This window comes from Amborella trichopoda, chromosome 12 (genome assembly GCF_054954075.1).
Source record: "Amborella trichopoda isolate Santa Cruz 75 chromosome 12, AtrichopodaSantaCruz75HAP2 v2.0, whole genome shotgun sequence".
NCBI classification, from domain to species: Eukaryota; Viridiplantae; Streptophyta; class Magnoliopsida; order Amborellales; family Amborellaceae; genus Amborella; species Amborella trichopoda.
In genome coordinates, this window is record NC_142347.1 from 36,529,085 (window position 1) to 36,550,554 (window position 21,470).

Consider the following 21,470-nt stretch of genomic DNA (forward strand, 5'->3'; position numbering starts at 1 on the left):
GATAGTTTCTATCTCTAAAATTTTTAGGTAGTTTCTCACTCTAAAATTTGATATAATTCTGTTTTTAAAATTTTAATATATTTTATCTTTCTAAAATTCAAAATTCGAGATATTTCTCTCTAATTTTTTTTTTGGCCATTTCTCTTTCTAAAATTTATAATAGTTTCTCTCTCTACAATTTTAAGGATATCTTCTCTTTCTACAATTTAAGAATACTTTCTCTCTCTAAAACTTAAGATTTGATATAGTTTCCGTCTCTAAAATTTTTTGAGATAGTTTCTATTTCTAAAACTTTTTAGGTACTCTCTCTAAATTTTGATATAGTTTCTCTCTCTAAAAATTAAAATATGATACTTTTTATTTCTCTAAAAATTTTGAAATGATTTCTCTCTCTAAAAAATTGAGATTGTTTGTTTCTCTAAAAATTTGTATGTACTTTCTCTCTCTAAAATATGATCGTTTCTATCTAAAACTTAAACTTTGAGATGGTTTATCTCTCTAAAATTTTGACATAGTTTATCTCTCTTAAAAATATTGGTACTTTCTCTCTCTAAAATTTTAACATATTTTCTCTTTAAAAGTTAAAATTTGAGATAGTTTTTCTCTCTAACATTTTGAGATATTTCATCTCTCTAAAAAAATTTTGGTATTTTTTCTCCCTAAAATTTTAACATACATTCTCTCTTTAAAATTTTAACGTACTCTCTCTCTAAAAATTAAAATTTGAGATAGTTTTTCTCTATAAAATTTTTGAGATAGTTTCTCTCTTTAAAAAATTTAAGTATTTTCTCTCTCTAAAATTTTCAAAGCTCCCTAATGCTCCCTATGTTTTTTGGTCGAGGGAGCCAATGAGTGAAATCCATGGGCCTTGGAAATATAAAAAAACAAGTTTTGGTGTGGAAATGAAATCATGGAAAAGTAGGTCTTATTTCAATGATTTTGATTGTCCTGATTTTAACTATTGAAGTCATTAAACAATCCAAACGGTGAATTTTAACAATATCCAAGATATTAGAAAGCCATGCCTTAAAATCATTGCAATCAAATAGGCCCGAAAGGTATTTTAAATTTAAAGTCAGGTGATTCTAAAGGCACTCGTAAAAAAAAAAAATTTGTCACCCCACAAAAAATGTGATTTTCTTAAGGTGATCTGAATAGCACAAATTTTAGTGAGGTCCAGCGGAACACCATATCCATTTTTATACAGGCCCAAATACCTTGAACGGTAAGACATCATGTACGTGCACTATTATTGTGTCCTTATAATTCGGTCCGTAAATATTTCATTATTTCGAAATCTTAGAGAGAGACAGAGAGATCATTAATATTCAATGGGTTGGTATTTCGTCTACAGCATTTGCGAAAAGGTGCACAAGAACCTTTTAATGGTTCAGATTGAACCATGCCCATCCAAGGGCCAATAATAAATCTTGTTTTTTTATCTTTAATTTTTTATTAAAAATAATATTTAACGTTCATTTTTAGAAGTAAGATTGAATTAAATTAACAAAATGTTTTGAATAAAAAATATTGACCAAAATAAATTTAAAGATATTTGAGTAAATATTATTTAAAATATTTTTTAATCATTTTTATTTACTTACCTTTATAAAAATACACCTACGTATGTTACACAAATAAAAATAAAACATAAAAAATAAAATAAGAGACTACTTTTATGCCGTTGGATATGAGTGCTTTTCCATATTTAATACCAACTCGCGGACAATAGGTTGACCTGTACGTTTTATTCTCATATTTTTATTTATTAACCCGTGAGTAGTAAGACCTTGTAACTTCTTTTACTATCCAAATCTCCATACTTTTTGCACCATGAACATAGCATTTGTTCTGAGTTTCACGCATGGTTAGTAAGTTGGAAAATAATAAAATATCGGCCGACTGAAATAAAGAAGATGATCTAAAAAAGATGGTAAAGATTGATCTAAAAGATGAATCTAAAAAAGCCTGATATAAAAAAGATGATAAATATTAATCCAAAAGATGATAAATATTAATCCAAAAGATGATAAAGATTAATCTAAAAGATCATAAAGATTGAGAGAAAAAAGTTCCTAAATTTATTATGGAGAAAGAAATGATATAAAATCTACAAAGAAAAGATAGAAAATAAATATGAAAAAAAAAAGAAGCTTTTTTTCTAACTCTGAATATGGATATGAAGCTCAAGTCCCCCACGGTGGGTGCAAAACTGTTTACGCTCATATCTGCGCCGATCTCTGGGATGAGATATGTTTAAATCTTAGCAAAACTGGATTATTTTTTAAAAAGTAGAGAAAATGAGGTCGCTTAAATTATGGGCTCAAAAAAATCCCAGATCTATGCAGATTCGTTTTTTTTCTGAGTCCACTGGTAGCGCCAGCTCGAAATTCGTATTTTGACATAAAAAAACACTTCTAAATGTAATTAAGTATAATAATAAAGTAATTTTTAAAACAAATAAAATAAAGCAGATAATTAAATGAGTAAAAACAAACTAAATTAAGCAAAGAAATCGATACTTACCTCTAGGGACCTGAAACCTATAGTTTGGCTTTAGATCAAGTCGCTCTTCTGATTTGCACTACCATCTCTCTTTTTTTATGTTTTTGCTTTCTGGAATTGATACATCTAACTTTCATTGATCTAGATCTATGTTTATAAAGCAGGGAAAAAATTGAGAATTTTAAGTAGGGACTACTTAGGCTTTTCTTAAGATTAGAGGAGAATTTTCTTAGTTTTCCAAAGTTTTAGGATCTCCTAAGGTTGAAAATGAATTCTGAGATTTTCTGTGATTTTTTCGAAATTCTTGGTATTTGTTTTAGTGTTTTAGGAATTCGTTGGGGTTTTTTCTATTTTTTGAAATTTTTTGGCTATTTTCCTAATTTTGGGAATTTTTAAGGGTTTTCTTGATATCTTTTTTCTGGTTTCCTTTTGGGTTATAGAGGGGGAGTATTTATAGGATTCGAATGATGATGTTTCTTGTCTTTTTTTTTGGAAATTTTGGCGTTATCTAATTAAAGAAAGCATGTTCACTACATCATCGGGCCACATCTGGGCCTTTCGAGTCGCGTCGTGGCCTAGCCCGCAACTCGACACTTGGGTCTCATAGGGATTAAATTATCATTTGTATGATTGTTTTATATGTAGATCCGATTCAGGCGATTCTTAGACCGTTGGAAAGCTTTCGGGATATAAGTCAAGTTGGAATAGGTTTTGGGTAGTTTTGAGAAAATTATATTGGGTCTAGGTTGCCGATGGTATACTAGAGTTTTTGTGGTCATTCAGGCTCAGAATCGAGGTTTTTAGGAGTTCCATTAGCCATAATTTTGATAGGGTGTCTACAAATGAGCTGTGAAATACATCTTCCTGGGGGATTAAATCCCAAATATACAAAAAAACAGTTTTTTCAAGTGGCATCAGAGCATAGTTTTCTATATGCTATCTGTTCATGTCTGTGAGGGGTTCCTTCTTTCTTGATCGACCACACTATGGCGGTAGTTATCGATCTCTATATTGTATTGGTTCGTTAGATCCAATTAATCTTGCTTGCTCTTTCTACAGAAATATTTTTTGGGGAGAAACTTTTCATGTTTCTCATATTTGAGTCTTCTTATTAATCATTGGTTTTGCACCGTTTTGGTATAGGCCCTAGTAACCATTGCTACACATCCGAACTTTCTCTTAAAAGTCAGTTTGGTATGTCTTCTAGTGGGAAAAAATCATCAAAGTCTTGGTCACCGTCTTACCCTTGCTTGCTAATTGATCTCTCTCACAGTACATTAAAAGTTTATCGATCCATTGTCTCTGTGTTTGTAGATCTTGTTACAAAAAAACAAATTCTCGCATCTAAGTTTTGATATCAGATCCAGGTTCTTGATCACGTCTAAGGGCGCTCATATAATTTGTATATGGCTTTTGAAAAATGAGATGTCTTGGCAATAAAAATTGATGGAAAAATTTTGATCTTTATGATCTGTAAGCCATCTGCCATTGTCCATTGCTTTAGGTAAACCGTTGTTGTTGTGCTCTCCTCTGATGCTGGAACCATGGTGAGCCGGATTTGAAACCCGCCTCTAAATCCACCTCTAAAAAAGGCCATTGAAAACGACTGATTTGCACCATTTGTAAAATAGCCACCGAGTCGTGTTTTGACTTTCTGATATGTCTCTCTATCAAGTTGTGTTTCGACTCTCTGATTTGTTTTGGAACTTACTGTTCTCAACTTTGAATCTAAGGTTCAACTGTGCTTGTTGATCCGCCACTGATTTCTATCGGCTCTTCATAGTGCCTCCTGTTTGATGTTCGAATTTCTCGATCCTGGTTCATGATCAAGTTTCCTGTTAATCGATCATGTTTAACGATTGAGTTTTCCATTACTCAATCATATTGGATGATGGAGTTTTTTACTACTCCATTCTGTAGGATGATCGAGTTTTTTTTTTTCGTTACTCGATCTTATCTGCTTAAGAGGCCTATTGAATTGTTGTTATCTGACACTGTTTTATTCGAGGCGTCAGTTTTTTAGGATCACTAATTTGCAGTTGCTGAAGCTTCTTCTTTTCCTGCTTTGTTTTTAAGACTTGCGTTCAATTGTCCAAACTCAAGTTGCTTTCTTTTGACGTATCTTGAGTTTGAGGGGGAGTGTGAAAATGATAGAAACCTATGCTTATTTTTTGGTACAATACTTTCTTCCTTTTATGTGTACCCATATTAAGAAGGTTATGTACCAATATTAAGAAGGTGCTTTATTGCATATGCTACTTTCTTTAATAGTGCACAACTTTGTAACCCTATAAAATGGGGTTCTTGTTCACATCTTTGATGGGCTCTAAAATATCTTCTATAGGAACTTAAGGCTCAAATATACAGAAATACAGTTTTTTACATATCCCACGGAGATTCATCCTAACAATCAACGAAATTTGAGACATATTGAGTGGGATCCAACCTCATAGTGTTACCAGGAGTGCCATTCAATGGTAGATACCCTTAGTAAGGTACCACCTTGATAGCTTTGGAGGTACACAAATTCTGATGTATGTACTTATTCTTTTATTAGATTGTAAAGATAAACAATGAATGAAATAGAAATAAATTAGCAATTCAATGAAAAATAAAAATAAAAAATCAAGTTTCATTAGGGAACATTTGATAATTGGAGCATCCAAGCCCACAAGCTAGAAGTTCCAGTGTATTGTAGCACTTCTTGTTTTGTTAATAAGAAGTGTTATAAGAAACTAATTTTTAAAAATTCTAGGTTCTCAATAAATGAAAACCATAGCTTCCATCCGCCATTAAAGTTTTCTCCTTCAGGGAGCACACCCCTCATCTTTTTTTTTTCTTTTTTTTACCTACCGAGTCCTTTCCCCCTCTCTATCTCTCTTTATTTCATTTAATCTATTTTTGTATCTAAATCCTCTCTCTGACCATGTCATTGGTCTCTAACTCCTCTCTCTAACTATCATGTTTCTTAACTCTTTTTGTCATTCTAAATTTGCCCAGTCCCTCTAATGCCTTCTCTCTCAAACTCTTGTGTCTCTCTTCTCTGTCTTTTCTAATGCAGCTCACCCAGGCAATAGTCGGGGCAATAATATAATAAAAAAATTTATAGGGATTTTATTTTTTTATTTTAATTGTTATTTTTTTATTTCAATGGAGACAAGTTTAGTCTTCTATTTTTAAGCTAATAATGAGTGACTATGATTGAATAGGATGGATGATCTACATGTTGTAGAAACTTTTTAGATTTATGAGTTATAAAAGTACTTGTTATTGAAGGGTTTAAGAAGTTGAATTATTATTTTCTACAGATAAACTCGGCACTACCCCTAAAGCTTCAGGCATTGCTTTACTAATGAAAAAACCAAAAAAAACAAAAAACTGTAAATGAAGTCGGAGGATTGAATCCTCGAATTTAGGGCTAATTTTAGAAAAAAAAAGAAAATGTGGGTTGACCGAGGTCCCTATCGGTTGACCGCACTTTATTTTTTTTTTTTTTGAGAAAAACAAGGGGTCGTCGCTCTACTAGGGTTTTGCTGTGCGCACAGGACGATATGAGGATTCTAACCTTAGATCGCTTGGGTACTACCCCTAAAGCATGCGACATTACCTTACGGAAAAAAAAACTAAAAATATAAATAAATTAAAATACAGTTCGAGGATGAATTTTTTGGATTGAGGGTCAATTTTGTAAAAAATAAAAAATGCAGGTTGATCGAATTTCCTTTTAATTTCTGCCGATAATCTGATAATTTTATATTTTAAGTAAGAGTAAGTAATTATTTCAAGTCCTTCTGTAATTTACTCTCAATATTTTTTGAAAACGTACTTTATTTAAATAGAAATTTAAAAATAAAGACCTAAATATAATCGGTTATAGTATAACTGATTTAATGATTTTGTAAGAAATTTCTACCCCTTGATTGATATTTTCCCTGAATAAGTTTGACGCTAGAGAGATAGAGATGGAGATGGAGATGGAGATGGAGATGGAGATGTGGATGGGGAAGTCCTACGAACATAGAAACAGAGACCTACATATTTGAAGATACATAACTCAAAACGTTTTTTCTTACCACGAGAAAGAGAGGAAAGAGAGAAAGCAACGCAGATATTGTAGAGAGAGAGAGCGAGAGAACGCCTACAATCTACCACCTTAGAGAGAGAAAGGGAGTAGCATCTAGAGATAAAGAAAGCACTTTCTTGGGCATCAAGCTCTACTGCGCACAAATTCCACTTTCTTGGGCATCAAGCAAAAAAGAGAGAGAGAGAGGAGAAATCTCCTGTCACAGAGAGAGGGAGAGAGTAGGATAAGCGTGGGCATGGCGACCCTTTCGACAAGAAGCAACAACGCAACACGTGGAAGGAGATGCTTCCAACGGTGTTAAGACCTCTTTCGCCCCACCAAGTTAACGTCGTCGAAGCGGACGGTGATAATACCTCTGGCGGAGATTTGTTCTTTAGCTGTGAATCGTCGCCGAGTCTGAGCTCAAGGACGACTCGATTAACATAGAACAAAGGAGAGACTTGTTTTAAAGATTTTGAGTTTTCAGGTTGCCATTTCTTTTCTTTTCTTTTTTTTTTTTTTGTTTTTTTTTTTTTTGAGTAGTTTTTTTTTTTTCTTTTCTAGGTATAGGTTTTTGAGGTTATTTTTGTGTGCTTTCTTTTTTTTTTTTTTTTTTTTTTAATTCTTTTCATTTTTTCTTTTCTATGTATAGGGTTTTGTGGTTATTTTTGTATGCATATTTCTAGCGTTTGTTGTCCTATATTTATTCATTTAATGTTTGCCTCCTAGGGTTGAACCCACAAAACTCAAGGTTGTTGCTATAAATTAGAGTTTTGTCCATTGATGTAAATGTTTATCCAAAAATAAGTGAAGATGTAACCCATTGGGGCTTTGGATCCGTAGACGTAAGACTTCGGCCTGAACCATGTAAATGTTGTGTTCTCTCTTCTTACCTCCTCATTCAATGTCTGTGCATGTATGCTCTCATCAAATCTTCAACATTATCTATGATTTTTCATGTGAATTATTGGAATTTTTTTTCTTTTTTCTTGAAGAAAATTGAGATTTCAAATTTTCCTATATTACGCCTAATTTTGTGAATTATTTACATACAATAAAATATTGCTCTATTCTAAAAATTAAACATAAATTTATAAAATCATATTGAATTGTGTGTGTATTTTTTAATGCGGCTGCCTTGATTTTTATGAGATTTATAAGCAATTCTAAAATAATATAAATTAGACGATTCATTTTCAAGATTAAGGACCGAAAACGCACCCCTGGGAATCCATTTATGCTTCAATCCATGCATTTGGAGCTCAAATTACGTGATCTTTGTTGTCGATAACAAAAAAAAATACAAAACATTTTTAAGGCTCGATCATTTTCTTTTATGGTTTATTTTATTGAAAATATTTTTTTATATTTTTCATTAGTTCGAGTTTAATAGAGGAATGAACATCCAAAATAATTTATTGAAAAAAGTTAAAAATAAAATAGAGTAGAGATGTGACATTATGATTTGGACAATCTTAGCCTTCCATTCAAAATGGACGGTTGGATAAGAAGGAAGATAGAACTTTTATGCTGTAGAAAAAGCATAGAAAGCTTGCCCTAATAATAATTAAAGTTCCTTTCAATGAGGTATACATTTATAATAGAACACTATGGCTTGTGATTCATTCAAATCTCACCTACAAATCGACGCCGTTAACTTGATGGGGTTAAAGACGCCTTAGCTCCGTTGGATGCAACTCCTTCCACGTGGCGTGCTCCTCTCGATCGACTAAAAGAACTCCATCAGGCGATGATGCCCACTCGTAGTCAGAGCCCGTTGAATCTTGGCCGGAATCGTCAATGGAAAATTGGGTTTGGTCGGGAATGTTGCCGGAAAATTGGTTCTTGCCAGAGGCATGGGTGGGGTGGGCGGAAGAGAAGGATTTCCGGCGAGGCAGGCAGCATCCACAATGGAGTTTACTGAAAAGAGAGAGAAAAAGATTTGGCGTTGTTTGATCTTCTTTTCTTGTGGAAAGAAAAAGAAGAAACTTGTTTCTGCTGGATTTTGAGGCAACGAATGCGTTGGGTGAGGCAATAGGGGCATATTCTCTGTAGAGGGTGAGAAGGGCTCATTAGGTACCGGTGGGTGCTGCACTTTTTGGCCATGGCCATGGCCACGCTCATGCGACTCTCTCTCTGAGAGGAGATTTCTCTCTCTCTCTCCCTCTCTCTGTGACACAAGATTCTAAAGAAAGCTTGATGCCCAAGATAGTAGTCTCTCTCTCTAGATGGTGCTCTCTTTCTCTCTCTAAGGTGGTCGATTGTAGGCTCTCTCTCTCTACAATATCTGCGTTGGTTCTCTCTCCTCTCTTTCTCGTGGTAAGAAAATGCGTTTTGAGTTATGTACCTTCAAATATGTAGGTCTCTGTGTCTATCTTCGTAGGACTTTCTCCATCTCTCGAGCGTGAAAATCATACACGAAAAATATCAATTAAGGGGTTGAAATTTTTTACAAAATCATTTATTCTACCATAAGATCACAAATTATATTCCGGCCTTACTTGAGCAGGATCTGTTTTCCATTGACGCAATGGAGACGCACAACAATCTAGAAGATGACCTAGTGCCACGTGGCAAGAGTGTGAATATTGGCACTGGGCTTCACTAGCCCACGAAGATCGCTCTCATAACCAACGGCTGATGAGATGGCCATGTCGTCTGGCATACCAAAAAAAACCCTTTTTTTTCGCTTAAGAAATAAAAATAAAAATAAAAATAATCACAAATTATATTTGAAAACCAAATAAAGCCTCACCTTAAATCCTCATCTAGAATTAAAAATAAAAATAAAAAAAATCACAAATTATATTTGAGTGTTTATTTTTAAGATGAAGTTTTTATAAGGCCTAGGCTTTATGAAAACCAAATAAAGCCTCACCTTAAATCCTCATCTAGAACGAACTTTCCATCACGGAAACTCCATGATGGATCTAATATCAATTTTAAAATAAAATTTGAAACTAAAAAGAACATACAAATCTTTGGGATCTTTAAACAATTGTTTTTAGGACAAAATAGAGGGTCTAGGTAATTTTTTAACATTATACATTGTTTTTTGGGTTTGAAATACTATTTTTTTACAATCATAATATTGAAGTAAAAATGATCTATTTAAAGGTTTTTCAATGCTTGAATTACAATTTCGGATGAGTTATTAGGTGAAGCTTTACTTTGATAGGGCTGCAACCCTATCAAACCATTTTCCTTATTTTTAAATTTCTATTTAAATAAAGTTCATTATAAACAATCATTAAGAGTAAATTACAGATGGAGTAAATTATAGATGGACCTGAAATAATTACCAAAAATACAAAATGATCCGATTATAAGTAGATATTATAAGGAAGGTCGGTCAACCCACATCTTCTTATTTTTTTACAAACTTGCGTCTCTGTCCCCTGCTAAAATCCTTCAATACCAAGTATTTCTATAATTCATAACTCCAAAAAATTCCCACAAAATTTCGGCCATCTATCATATTTAATCTTAGCCACACATTATTATCTTAAAAAAAATGACTAAACTTGTCTCTAATGGTCATATTCCCCTTCTTTGCCCGGCCACAGGCTATTAGCTGGGTCATGACTATTAGAAAGACAGATAAGAGCATGGTTAGTGAGATATACCTATGGCTGCATTAGAAAGACAGAGAAGATCACGGGTAGAGAGATAGAGGAGTTAGACAGAGACGAGCACGGGTAGAGAGTTAGAAGAGTTAGACAGAGACGAGCACGGGTAGAGAGATAGAGGAGTTAGATAGAGAAGGTATTAGACAGAATGGGCACATTTAGATTGACAAAAGTGTTAGAGAAACGTGATAGTTAGAGAGAGGAGGAAGAGAGAAATGGCATGGTTACAGAGGATTTAGAGAGAGAAATAGCATGTTACATAGATAAATGAAATAAAGAGCTATAGAGAGGGAAAAAGGTCATGGTAGGGAAAAAAATAGTAAAAAAGACGAGGGGTGAACTTCTTGGATGAGCGAACTTTAATGGAAGATGGAAGCAATGGTTATCATTTCTCGAGAACCTATAATTTCTAAAAATCAGTTTGCTATAGTACTTCCTATCAACAAACAAAAAAGTACTACAATAAACTACAACTTCTATCTTATGGCCTGGATGTTCCAATTATCAAATGTTCTTAAAGATGGATGCAAATATGAGGTCCATCTAAAAACAATTGAAAGAAACGGTCCAATTGTTTTATTAATGGGTGCAGAATCTATGAGGTTGCAATCTTAAACAATCCAATAGAGGCATATCCAAATTTTATCATAACATGTAATTTTGGTATAAAAACTTCTTAAGATTATCTAAAAATCTATTTTCATGATCAACTAGAGGGTTTTTTCACCATTAAAACAACTTTTTCCAATAGATTTTTGAGGTGCATCGGTAATTCTACATTTTAAAGTTGCAACCTTATATAAACTTTTTCCTTTCTTAATAGAAGTCTTATATTTAGTTTATAAAATTGATTTATTTTTTCATATTCATGAACCCATGTTGTTAGAGATTACATATCTTTATAAATTAAGTCAAAAAAACCATCTCAAAAATAGAATTATTCAATGGCTGCATTTCTACATGTACAGGCTTGGCCCGCATGCTAACCGCGCATCCCTAAAAGAATATGTACATACAACAGAATTGGTGTACCTCCAAAGCTAGCAAGGTGTTACCATAGTAAGGGTGGATAATTGTTTTTTTAACTTTGAGTCAATCCAAAGACTCTCCTACAACCACCCAATTTGAAATCTGAAGGACATGAGTGATTGTGACTACTGTGTACAAAAAGTAAATGGTGTTTTTTTTACTTTTCCTGAAAGTACAAAACAGGAAAAATATCTCTTTATCTCTTATTTTTTACTTCTATTTCTCATGAGACCGAATGATTGAAAATATTACTTGTAAGCAAAAGTCTTCATCTTTTTCATGTTACAACCCTGAACCCTTTTGACCATGAATTTTTGACAAAAAAAAAACTAAAATGACACTGTCTCAAAACTCTTTGCTTTTTCATTAACGTCTATCTCTCAAAGCACCATCTCTCTTTCTCAAATTACCGTCTCTCTCTCAAAACTCTATTTCTCTCTAATACCTAAAGTTGCATGTTTATAAACACTTGAAAATCTTGAAAATGGATGGTCCAGATAATGTGTTAAAAGATGAACTAGTTTTAGGATTAGAAATCCGTTTTTCTTTTTTATGTCTATGAATCTTGAGGTCGAGATGATCGATTTGAGGGTTTTCCGAACAACCTTATATAGTTGGGTTTTTAGGTACACCTTACTTATACATTGCAAGATTGATACTTTATATAAACTTTTCCTATTTTTAAATTCCACTCTTTATAAGAGACATTAACATAATTTTATTTTTTCTTGAACATAACAAGGACCCAATGAAATGGAATCTCTTACATTCTAATCCCAACTATTCTATCCAAAAGAAACTTCTAAATAATAAATCACGCAACATACAAATTATAAAAGGATGCAAACAGATACTCAGATCTCCACCATACATTTCATAATCGAGGGTTTCGGGTCTTACAATTTGGATTGTGGAAGGATCCAGCAATAATAACTTGTCGAAATTATGGTTAGTCACTTGTGTTTTAGAAATAATTACATTACTTATTATTTTTTCATGGCTAGGAAAACATTAGATAAGCTAATGGGCTTCTACTATAGCCTAAGCCACTTTGGAAGTAGAGATTTACTAGATCTTAAAGTTTGCATATTTCTAAACTTCATTTAGATCTAGGCAATGAAAACCAGAACAAGGAAACATAAAGAACATGCACAGAAAAGGGAGAAAATGATATGCCATTTTCGGCGAAAGTAGGCCCTGTTTGACATGCACTGGAACTGGGCTCTCAAGGATTGAAACCTCTTTTTTTTATTTGAAGTTTTTTCCGATTTAAAAATAACATGTACACCTTAATTACTTCACTAGAAGTCCTGGAAATAAATGGGTTTATATAGGGCAAATGCATGTCTTTCATGGCATTTAACCATCGAGAAGCCCTCTTGATTCCAACTATTAATTATAGCTCAATACCAGCTTGGGTAAGGTTCCCCAATCTTCTATTGCACTTTTGGAACACAGATCATCTCTCTTGCTTGGCTGAAGCCATAGGGACCCATTTCTCTATGGCTGAGCAGACTCTGCAAGAATACCTACTCAACATAGGGAACGGAGTCTTATAGACAATAAAATTTGAAAAATTGCCTTAACAATGTTCTTATTGTATATGTTGGAATTTATACGATGGGTGAAACGGGCTTGGAATGCGTAATAAGAAAAGAACGAAAGAAACAATTTTGAAAATAAATTTTCCTAACGCTATGCACTCTCTCAAGATTGTAATTTACCTCTTAAATGTACAATACCAGAATAGGTAAACCAGACAAATAAGTCTTTGGGATATATGTAATTAGAAAGGCGCTGATGATATTCACCTAATGTTGCACAAAATAGATAAGTCTACTTCGCACTAGAGTTACCTAAATTTATATCGAAAAAGAGGCTCATTTTTGTATTTTTAGCGAGAGAGAGTCAGTAAGAAAATATTCAGAGAGTCAGTAAGAAAATATTCAGAGAGACAATTCAAAATAGTAAAAAGTATATATAAAAAGGACTAAAACACCCTTTTTAAAGAGAGAAAAATAATGGTTATGGTGTATATTCACATGACATGTGACAAATGGGGTTTTTAGCAATCACTATGCAAGCATGCGAAGGGAAATGTGCATCATCAAGTGCCCTCGCATTTGCACGTTGTTAAATATGTATTGAATTCCTAATTTTAAGAGATTTTTTTTCTTTCATTTTTGGTTTCTTATTAATTGGGGATTTATCATTAACCACCTTTCTTATCTTTTATGAGTTTGTATAGGTCAGTCCTGGTTGGGTTAGAATAGATATGTGAGTCTACATTAGATAGGATAAAGTTTTCAAAAGTGATGAGAAAGTTAAAGAGGCCTCAAGTACCTAGTTTTTGGTTTTATCTTCTCTTTATATAGCGGGTTTTGTAGAGAGAGAAAATTAGTAAATAACCAAAGGAAACTAGGGTGTGTAGAGGGAGAATTGTAGATAGAAAAAAGCTTGGTGGGAGATTGAGTTTTGAGAGTCTCTCAAATAAGTGTCTTATATATTTTTTTTTTGAATTAGTAAAAAACCATTGATTATGATCGTCTTTGTCTGTGGATGTAATCACACTTTGTGATGAATCATGTAAATTTTTTGTACAAGTGGCATGATGGTAAGGTTTTTAAAGTGAAGTGAAAAATCATTGATTATCTTTGCCTATAGATGTAATCACACCTGTGACAAACCATGTAAAATCTCTTTATTGAAAATCAACCGTTCGGGTTTTAGAATTTCCACGCACAACAAGTAGTATCAGAGCCTAGAATGTTAAGGTGCTTGACATGACATGTGATTGTTGTGCCATCAAGCACCCTTGCGCCTTAGCCCTCACCCACACTCTCTCCTTTATTCCATGAATATAAGACATACGAGTATTTCTATATTAATACTACTCTTTTCACACTCTACTATTCATTGTGAGACTAAAAAACCTGCTACTTTCTACTTTTTATTTATTTAAAGGGTTTCTATTAAGTTGCAACCTTAAACAATCCAATTAAGGCTCATCTAGAAATTTTATTATAGCATATAATTTTGGTGTAAAACATTTTTAGGATTATCTAAAAAAAATTTGCATATCTAATTATAAATTTTAAAAATCCAAAAATGGTAAAAATCAAGTAGATCTATAAATATATAAAAATATTGAAAATAGCCGGCCTAGAAAATGCATTGCAAAATGTACTATTTCTGGGATTCAGAATCTTTTTTTTTTTTTCATATTCATACATCTCGATATTGAGATGATCAATTAGAGAGTTTTTCAACATTGAAACAACATTCTACAATGGATTTTTAAGGTGCATCCGCAATTCTATATTTTAAAGTTGCAACCTTTTATAAACTTTTCCCTTATTTAAAACCTAAGAAACCAACACAAGAATGTTTGTTATTTTGAAATATACTATAGTAGTTTACTGTACTATAGCACTAAGAGAATATTATTCAGCCTTAAAACTGATGCCAAAGGAATAAGAAACCTGAATCGAGGGAGATAGAAGAAGTGCTCACAAAGGGAAAGAAAGAGCCGAAAAGGAGCACCACGAAGCAACACGACTCACCACAAGATGATACATGCACCAACATTGAAGGCGAAGAACAATTTACTACTTAAACCGTAGTAAGGGAATAACATGCTACGTGATCGGTGGTCCATCTGTTACCGAAATGCCCTGATGACTATAGATTTACGGCGTTTGCTAACATTACTACATCAAAGTAACACTGAATCTCATCAAACAAGAGAGTGCTGCAAATGAATGCCATGGTTCAACATGCTACATAAACACTTCACAACTTTAAAGACAGAAAGAATAAGTAGAATTGCATTAAACATTTCTTCGATGATATTATGCCTAATTGGTAGTGAAGAATGCTCAGCGAAAATCGAGATGTAAATGAAATGTAAGTTAGTAGCATAGCACAAAATCTCTTAAATTTAGAGTATGGTGGCCTTCAGCCCTTTCTTGTACGGTTGTACCCAATCACAAAGCTAAACTGTAAATCACAGAGCCTAAAACTTGTCAAATGTACATACTCTTTGACATTAATACAATGGTTGGCTCATCTCAAAAAGAGAAGGAAAAAGGAAAAAGAAAAGAAAAAGAAAAATCTTTCTTGCAATTGCTCTTCTTGCTTGAATCAAGTTTTTAAGTTTTTTGCTAGATCCTGTGCCGTTGAATTTTTACCCAGTTTTCCATGTCTCTCTCCCTCTTGCTTAATTGGTTTGGGTAGGATAGCGTGGTCTGAGCTTTACCCCAAGGAGGAAGAATGAGCACATGAAGCAACAGCCTTGGCCCAAGCTACCAACTGTGCCTTCATTTCCTTCTCAAAACCAGCGTCATGTCAATACGAAAATCGCCGCACTTCGACCAACCATCAATTATCGACTCGTAACCTAATTGTTGCGATCTAATCATTGCTTCCTCACCACAATTCAGATTATAAGACACCAGCCATGGCTAAGGTTTCAATTAACATTGCCACAATCTTAGTGCTCCTGATTTTTCTTCAGTGTTTCATGAGTGAAGGTTTCCATTTGGACAAAGTTCACGGACAAGGAAGAAAGGAAAGGTTTCCTTTCGAGGAAATTGAAAGAAGTTGAAGTTGATAGATATGAAAGCGGCTGGGGTCATGGTGGTAGCATCCTCACACCCAATTACCATAATGTGATATCCATTCCTGCCGCTCACACCCTTAAGTAATACTTTCAAAATGTTACTCCTCATTCTAGTTGAAAAAAATGGGTAGGGCTCTCTTCCCCACTAAATTACTCAAAAAAAGAAGCTGATATTTTCAAAATATAACTCCCCATTCTAGTTGAAAAAAATGGGTAGGGCTCTCTTCCCCACTAAATTACTCAAAAAAAGAAGCTGATAACACGGTTCATCTGTGATGTATAGGGAGGGTTCTTAATCAACGTTTTAGATTCAAATGAAATTAGGTTCTCTGAGTTTGAAATATTGAATTATAACGACATAATAATAGGCGTGATGCTATGACATAAGCGCTGTTCATATGCACATGATGTCATAGCATTCTAAATATTTATCACCTTTGCAAAATAGATTGGTGTTCTGCTGGACCATTAAAATTCATGGTCTTTCAATTTTTGCATTCTAAATATTTATCACCTTTGCAAAATAGATTGGTGTTCTGCTGGACCATTAAAATTCATGGTCTTTCAATTTTTTTTTATTTTATTTTATAGAATCAAGTTGGGCGACGTCAGTGCCAAACAAATTTTTATTTTTTTTGTTATTGAAACCAGTTCGATATTATGACTGCCAAACTTTATACTAAAAAGACAAGAATATGTTTTATATCGATAGCACTAAAATTGTTTATGATAAAAATTAGAAGAGTTGTTTCGGTATTGGAGTATAAAAAAATATATTAAACCAAGAGAAGGTTTGGTACTCTTAATACATAACAATATTTTTGTAACCGCTGGCAACAATCTTAGCTCCTGTAAGTGCCAAACTACACACCATTTTGAAAAAGAAAAAGTTTATATAAGAGTGAGGCCTTAAACAATCAAATTAAGGTACACCTCAAATAATCATAAGACGAAGTTGTTTCGATGCATAAAAATCCTCAAATCGATCATCTCAACTTCAAGATGTATGGACTTGGGAAAATACGGATTTCATGTTTTGGAAATAGTTCATCTTGTAATGCATTTTTTAAACTGTCAATTTTGACGATTTTCAAGTGTTCATAGATCTGCTCAGTCGAAACTATTTTTTAATTTTAAATTTTATAGTTAGAGATTAAAATAAATTCTCATGCTATCACAAAAATTTTCAATATTGAAATAACATCTTTCGATAGTATTTGAATGTGTGTCTTATTTTGATTGTTTAGGGATTCTATACAATGTGACCATTTACTTTTGGTACTAGGTGGTTACAATTATTTACGACCAGCCAATGTGAAATTTGATAGCTTGGATGTGACATAAAGTTCGAAAATTTTGTTTTTGCAGTTTGAGCTTGGTCAATGGAATAATTGCAACCAACTAATTTCACATTCAATGGACAAAATTAATGTGACCACCTCTGCATCAACGATAAATGGTCTTATTTTATATTTGCCTTAAATATCTCTCAAAACACATTAAAAAAAAAAAAAACAAAACGTTTATATTAGTTTCCCTCTAAACAACCTCTTAAAAAGCCCATTATAAATAAGTATTTTTTTTTTTTTTCCCAAGCACTGGTATCATGGATATTTGAATGACGCCCAAACTTCTTCAAATATTACTCTTGAAAATTTATTTGAAGCACTTATTTTTAGCATTTGTTTAAGAAATAAGCGTTCTCCCCGTGACTAGAGTTTATTAAATTGCGTTAGGGAACACAAGGGAAATCAAAGGTGACATTCATTTGAGAAGTAAATTGATGCAGCACATTATGCCTTTTATTTTTGGGTATAGATTTTATAAGGTTGCAATCTTAAATAATTAGCGCACTTCCAAATTTTATTATAAATATAATTTTGGTGCCAAAAGTTTCTAGGATGGCTTAAGAATCTATTTTCATCTCTAAGTACACAATTTTAAACTACAAAAAAATGGTTCAAATCTAATAGATATATAAACACTTGAAAATCTTGATAATGGATGGTCTAGAAAATGTGTTGTAAGACAAATTGTTTTTAGGACTCAAAATCTTTTTGCTTTTCATGCTCACATATCTCAATGTCGAGACGATCAATTAGAGGATTTTTCAAGGTCAAAAAAACCTTTAAAGATAGTTTTTTGAGGCGTTAAGGTTGCATACTTATATAAACATTTTTCATATTTATTTTATTATTAAAATTTGAAAAACAGTGTGTCCTGGCATCCAGCTATTAAAGTGAGTCCACCCTTCCAAAATTCATCTTAAAGATGGAATTTGAATAAAAAAAATAAGTTTAACATGATCATGAGCCCAAAAAAAAAGTATTTTGTATTTATTTTTATCGACAAATGGTAAGATTCGTGAGAGCATACAGATATTGAATGGGGAGAAAAGAGGAGAGAACACAATATTTACGTGGTTCAGGCCGAAGCCTTACGTCCACGGATCCAAAGCCCAAACGAGCTACATCTTTACTTATTTTTGGATGAATATTTTACATCAATAAGTACCTCAGTATATCAAGGAAATCACACAATTACAAGAGACAAATATAGTATAATTCGTGAAGACAAACTTGGATTGAAACATAAATGGATTCCCAAGGTGTGTTTCCGGTCCTTAATCTTGAAAATGGATTATCTAATTTATACTATTTTAAAATTACCTATAAATGTCTCAAAAATCAAGGGAGATACATTAAAAAATAAGCACAAAATTCAATATGATTTTAAAAGTTTATTTTTAATTTTTCTAATGGACCAATATTGTACAAAAGTAACCACCATATATGATATTTTGGATTCTCAATTTTCCTTAAGACAACAGCAAAAAAAGTTCCAACTGTTCACATAAAAAATCCGGGACTAAACCATCATTTATAGCAACAAACTTGAGTTTTGTGTGGTTCAACCCCAGGAGGCAAAAAATAAATATAAATAAAGGACAACAAACACCAGAAATATTCATACAAAAATAACCTCAAAAAGCTATAACTAGAAAAGAAAACAGAAAAAATTTCAAAAGAAAACCCTATACCTAGAAAAGAAAAAAAGCAAAAATTTTTAAAAAAAACCCTATACCTAGAAAAGAAGAAACGAAAATTTTTTTTTTTAAATAAACCTATACCTATATAAAATATATATATATATATATATATATATATATATATATATATATATATATTTTAAAAAAAAACCCTATACCTAGAAGAGAAAAAAAAACATTTTTTTTTTTAAAAAAAAACCTATACCTGAAAAAAAAAAAAAAAAAAAAAAAAAAAAAAAAAAGAAAAAAAAGTGGACAATCCTTAAATCTCTGAAACAAGTTTCTCTTTTATTCTCTCTGACGCAAGATTCTAAAGAAAGCTTGATACCCAAGATAGTAGTCTCTCTCTCTAGATGGTGCTCTCTTTCTCTCTCTAAGGTGGTAGATGGTAGGCTCTCTATCTCTCTGCAGTATCTGCATTGGTTTCTCTCTCCTCTCTTTCTCGTGGTAAGAAAATGCATTTTGAGTTATTTATCCTAAATTATGTAGGTCTCTGTGTCTACCTTCGTAGGACTTTTCCCATCTCTCGAGGGTGAAAATTATACTGGGAAAATATCAATTAAGGGGTGGAAATTTCTTACAAAATCATTTATTCTACCATAAGATCACAAATTACATTCCGACCTTACTTGAACAGGATCTGTTTTATTGGTTGTACGTCTTTTTCCATTGACACAATGGAGACGCACAACAATTTGGAAGATGACATAGCCACGTGGCTAGAGTGTGAATAGGACCTCACCGGGCTTCATTAGCCCAAGATGATCGCTCTCAGAACCAACGGCTGATGAGATGGCCATGTCTTCTGACAGACCAAAAAAAACCTTCTTCTTTTTTTGTTAAAAAATAAAAATAAAAGTAAAAAAAAACACAAATTATATTTGAGTGTTTATTTTTAAGATGAAGTTTTTATAACGCCTAGGCTTTATGTAAACCAAATGAAGCCTCACCTTAAATCCTCATCTAGAAAGAACTTTCCATCACGGAAACTCCATGATGGCTCTAATATCAATTTTCAATACCAAAAATAAAATTTGAAACTAAAAAAAGCATACAAATCCTTGGGATCTTTAAACAAATGTTTTTAGGACAAAATAGAGGGTCTAGGTAATTTTTTAACATTATACATTGTTTTTTGGGTTTGAAATACTATTTTTTTCACAATCATAATTTTTAAGTCAAAATGATCTATTTAAAGGTTTTTCATTGCTTGAATTACAATTTCGGATGAGTTATTAGGTGAAGCTGTACTTTGATAGGGCTGCAGCCCGATCAAACCATTTCCCTTATTTTTAAATTTCTATTTAAATAAAGTACATTATCAAAAAATATTAAGTGTAAATTACAACAAGATCTCAAATAATTACCTAAAATACAAAATGATCCGATTGTCAGTAGATATTGTAAGGAAGGTCGGTCAATCCACATCTTCTTATTTTTTTACAAACTTGCGTCACTGTCCGCAGCTAAAATCCTTCAATACCAAATATTTTTATAAACTCATAACTCTAAAAAAATCTCATAAAATTTCGGCCATCTATCATATTTAATCTTAGCCACACATTATTAACTTAAAAAAAATGACTAAACTTGTCTCTAATGGTCATATTCCCCTTCTTTGCCCGGCCACAGGCTATTAGCTGGGTCATGACTATTAGAAAGACAGATAAGAGCACGGTTAGTGAGATATACCTATGGCTGCATTAAAAAGACAGAGAAGAGCACGGGTAGAGAGATAGAGGAGGTAGATAGAGAAGAGCACGGGTAGAGAGATAGAGGAGTTAGACAGAGACGAGCACGGGTAGAGAGATAGAGGAGTTAGATAGAGAAGGTATTAGACAGAATGGGCACATTTAGATTGACAAAAGTGTTAGAGAAACGTGATAGAGAGAGGAGGAAGAGAGAAATGGCATGGTTAGAGAGGATTTAGAGAGAGAAATAGCATGTTCCATAGATAAATGGAATAAAGAGATATAGAGAGGGAGAAATGTCAGGGTAGGGAAAAAAACAGAAAAAAAGACGAGGGGTGAGCTTCCTGGATGAGCGAACTTTAATGGAAGATGGAAGCAATGGTTATCATTTCTCGAGAACCTATAATTTCTAAAAATCAGTTTGCTATAGTACTTCCTATCAACAAATACTTCCTATCAACAAACAAAGAAGTACTACAATAAACTAGAACTTCTATCTTATGGGCCTGGATGTTCCAATTATCAATGTTCTTAAAGATGGATGCAAATATGAGGTCCATCTAAAAACAATTGAAAGAAACGGTCCAAATGTTTTCTTAATGGGTGCAGTTTCTATAAGGTTGCAATATTAAACAATCCAATAAAGGCATCTCCAAATTTTATCATAACATGTAATTTTGGTATAAAAACTTCTTAAGATTATCTAAAAATCTATTTTCATATCTAATTATAAAGTTTTAAACTCCAAAAATGGTTAAAATCAAGTAGATCTATAAACATATGAAAATCTTAAAAATGGACGGTCTAGATAATGTGTTTTGAGATGCACTATATCTAGGACTATAAATATTATTATTTTTCTCATATTCCTACCTCTCGATAT

The 21,470-nt window shown here is 32.7% G+C and overlaps 1 long non-coding RNA gene and 1 other non-coding gene across 2 annotated transcripts; one reads left to right on the top strand and one right to left on the bottom strand.

The window, feature by feature from the left end:
• Positions 1–8,091: 8,091 nt before the first annotated feature.
• Positions 8,092–9,020, bottom strand: LOC148779560 (uncharacterized). Its single transcript, XR_016045175.1, has 2 exons — positions 8,916–9,020; positions 8,092–8,488 (listed from the first exon to the last, which is right to left on the bottom strand). It is a non-coding gene; the product is annotated as an uncharacterized LOC148779560 (long non-coding RNA).
• A 10,495-nt stretch (positions 9,021–19,515) lies between these two features.
• LOC148779561 (small nucleolar RNA U3) lies at positions 19,516–19,711 on the top strand. The gene has a single exon (XR_016046631.1). It is a non-coding gene; the product is annotated as a small nucleolar RNA U3 (small nucleolar RNA).
• The last annotated feature ends 1,759 nt before the right edge of the window (positions 19,712–21,470 follow it).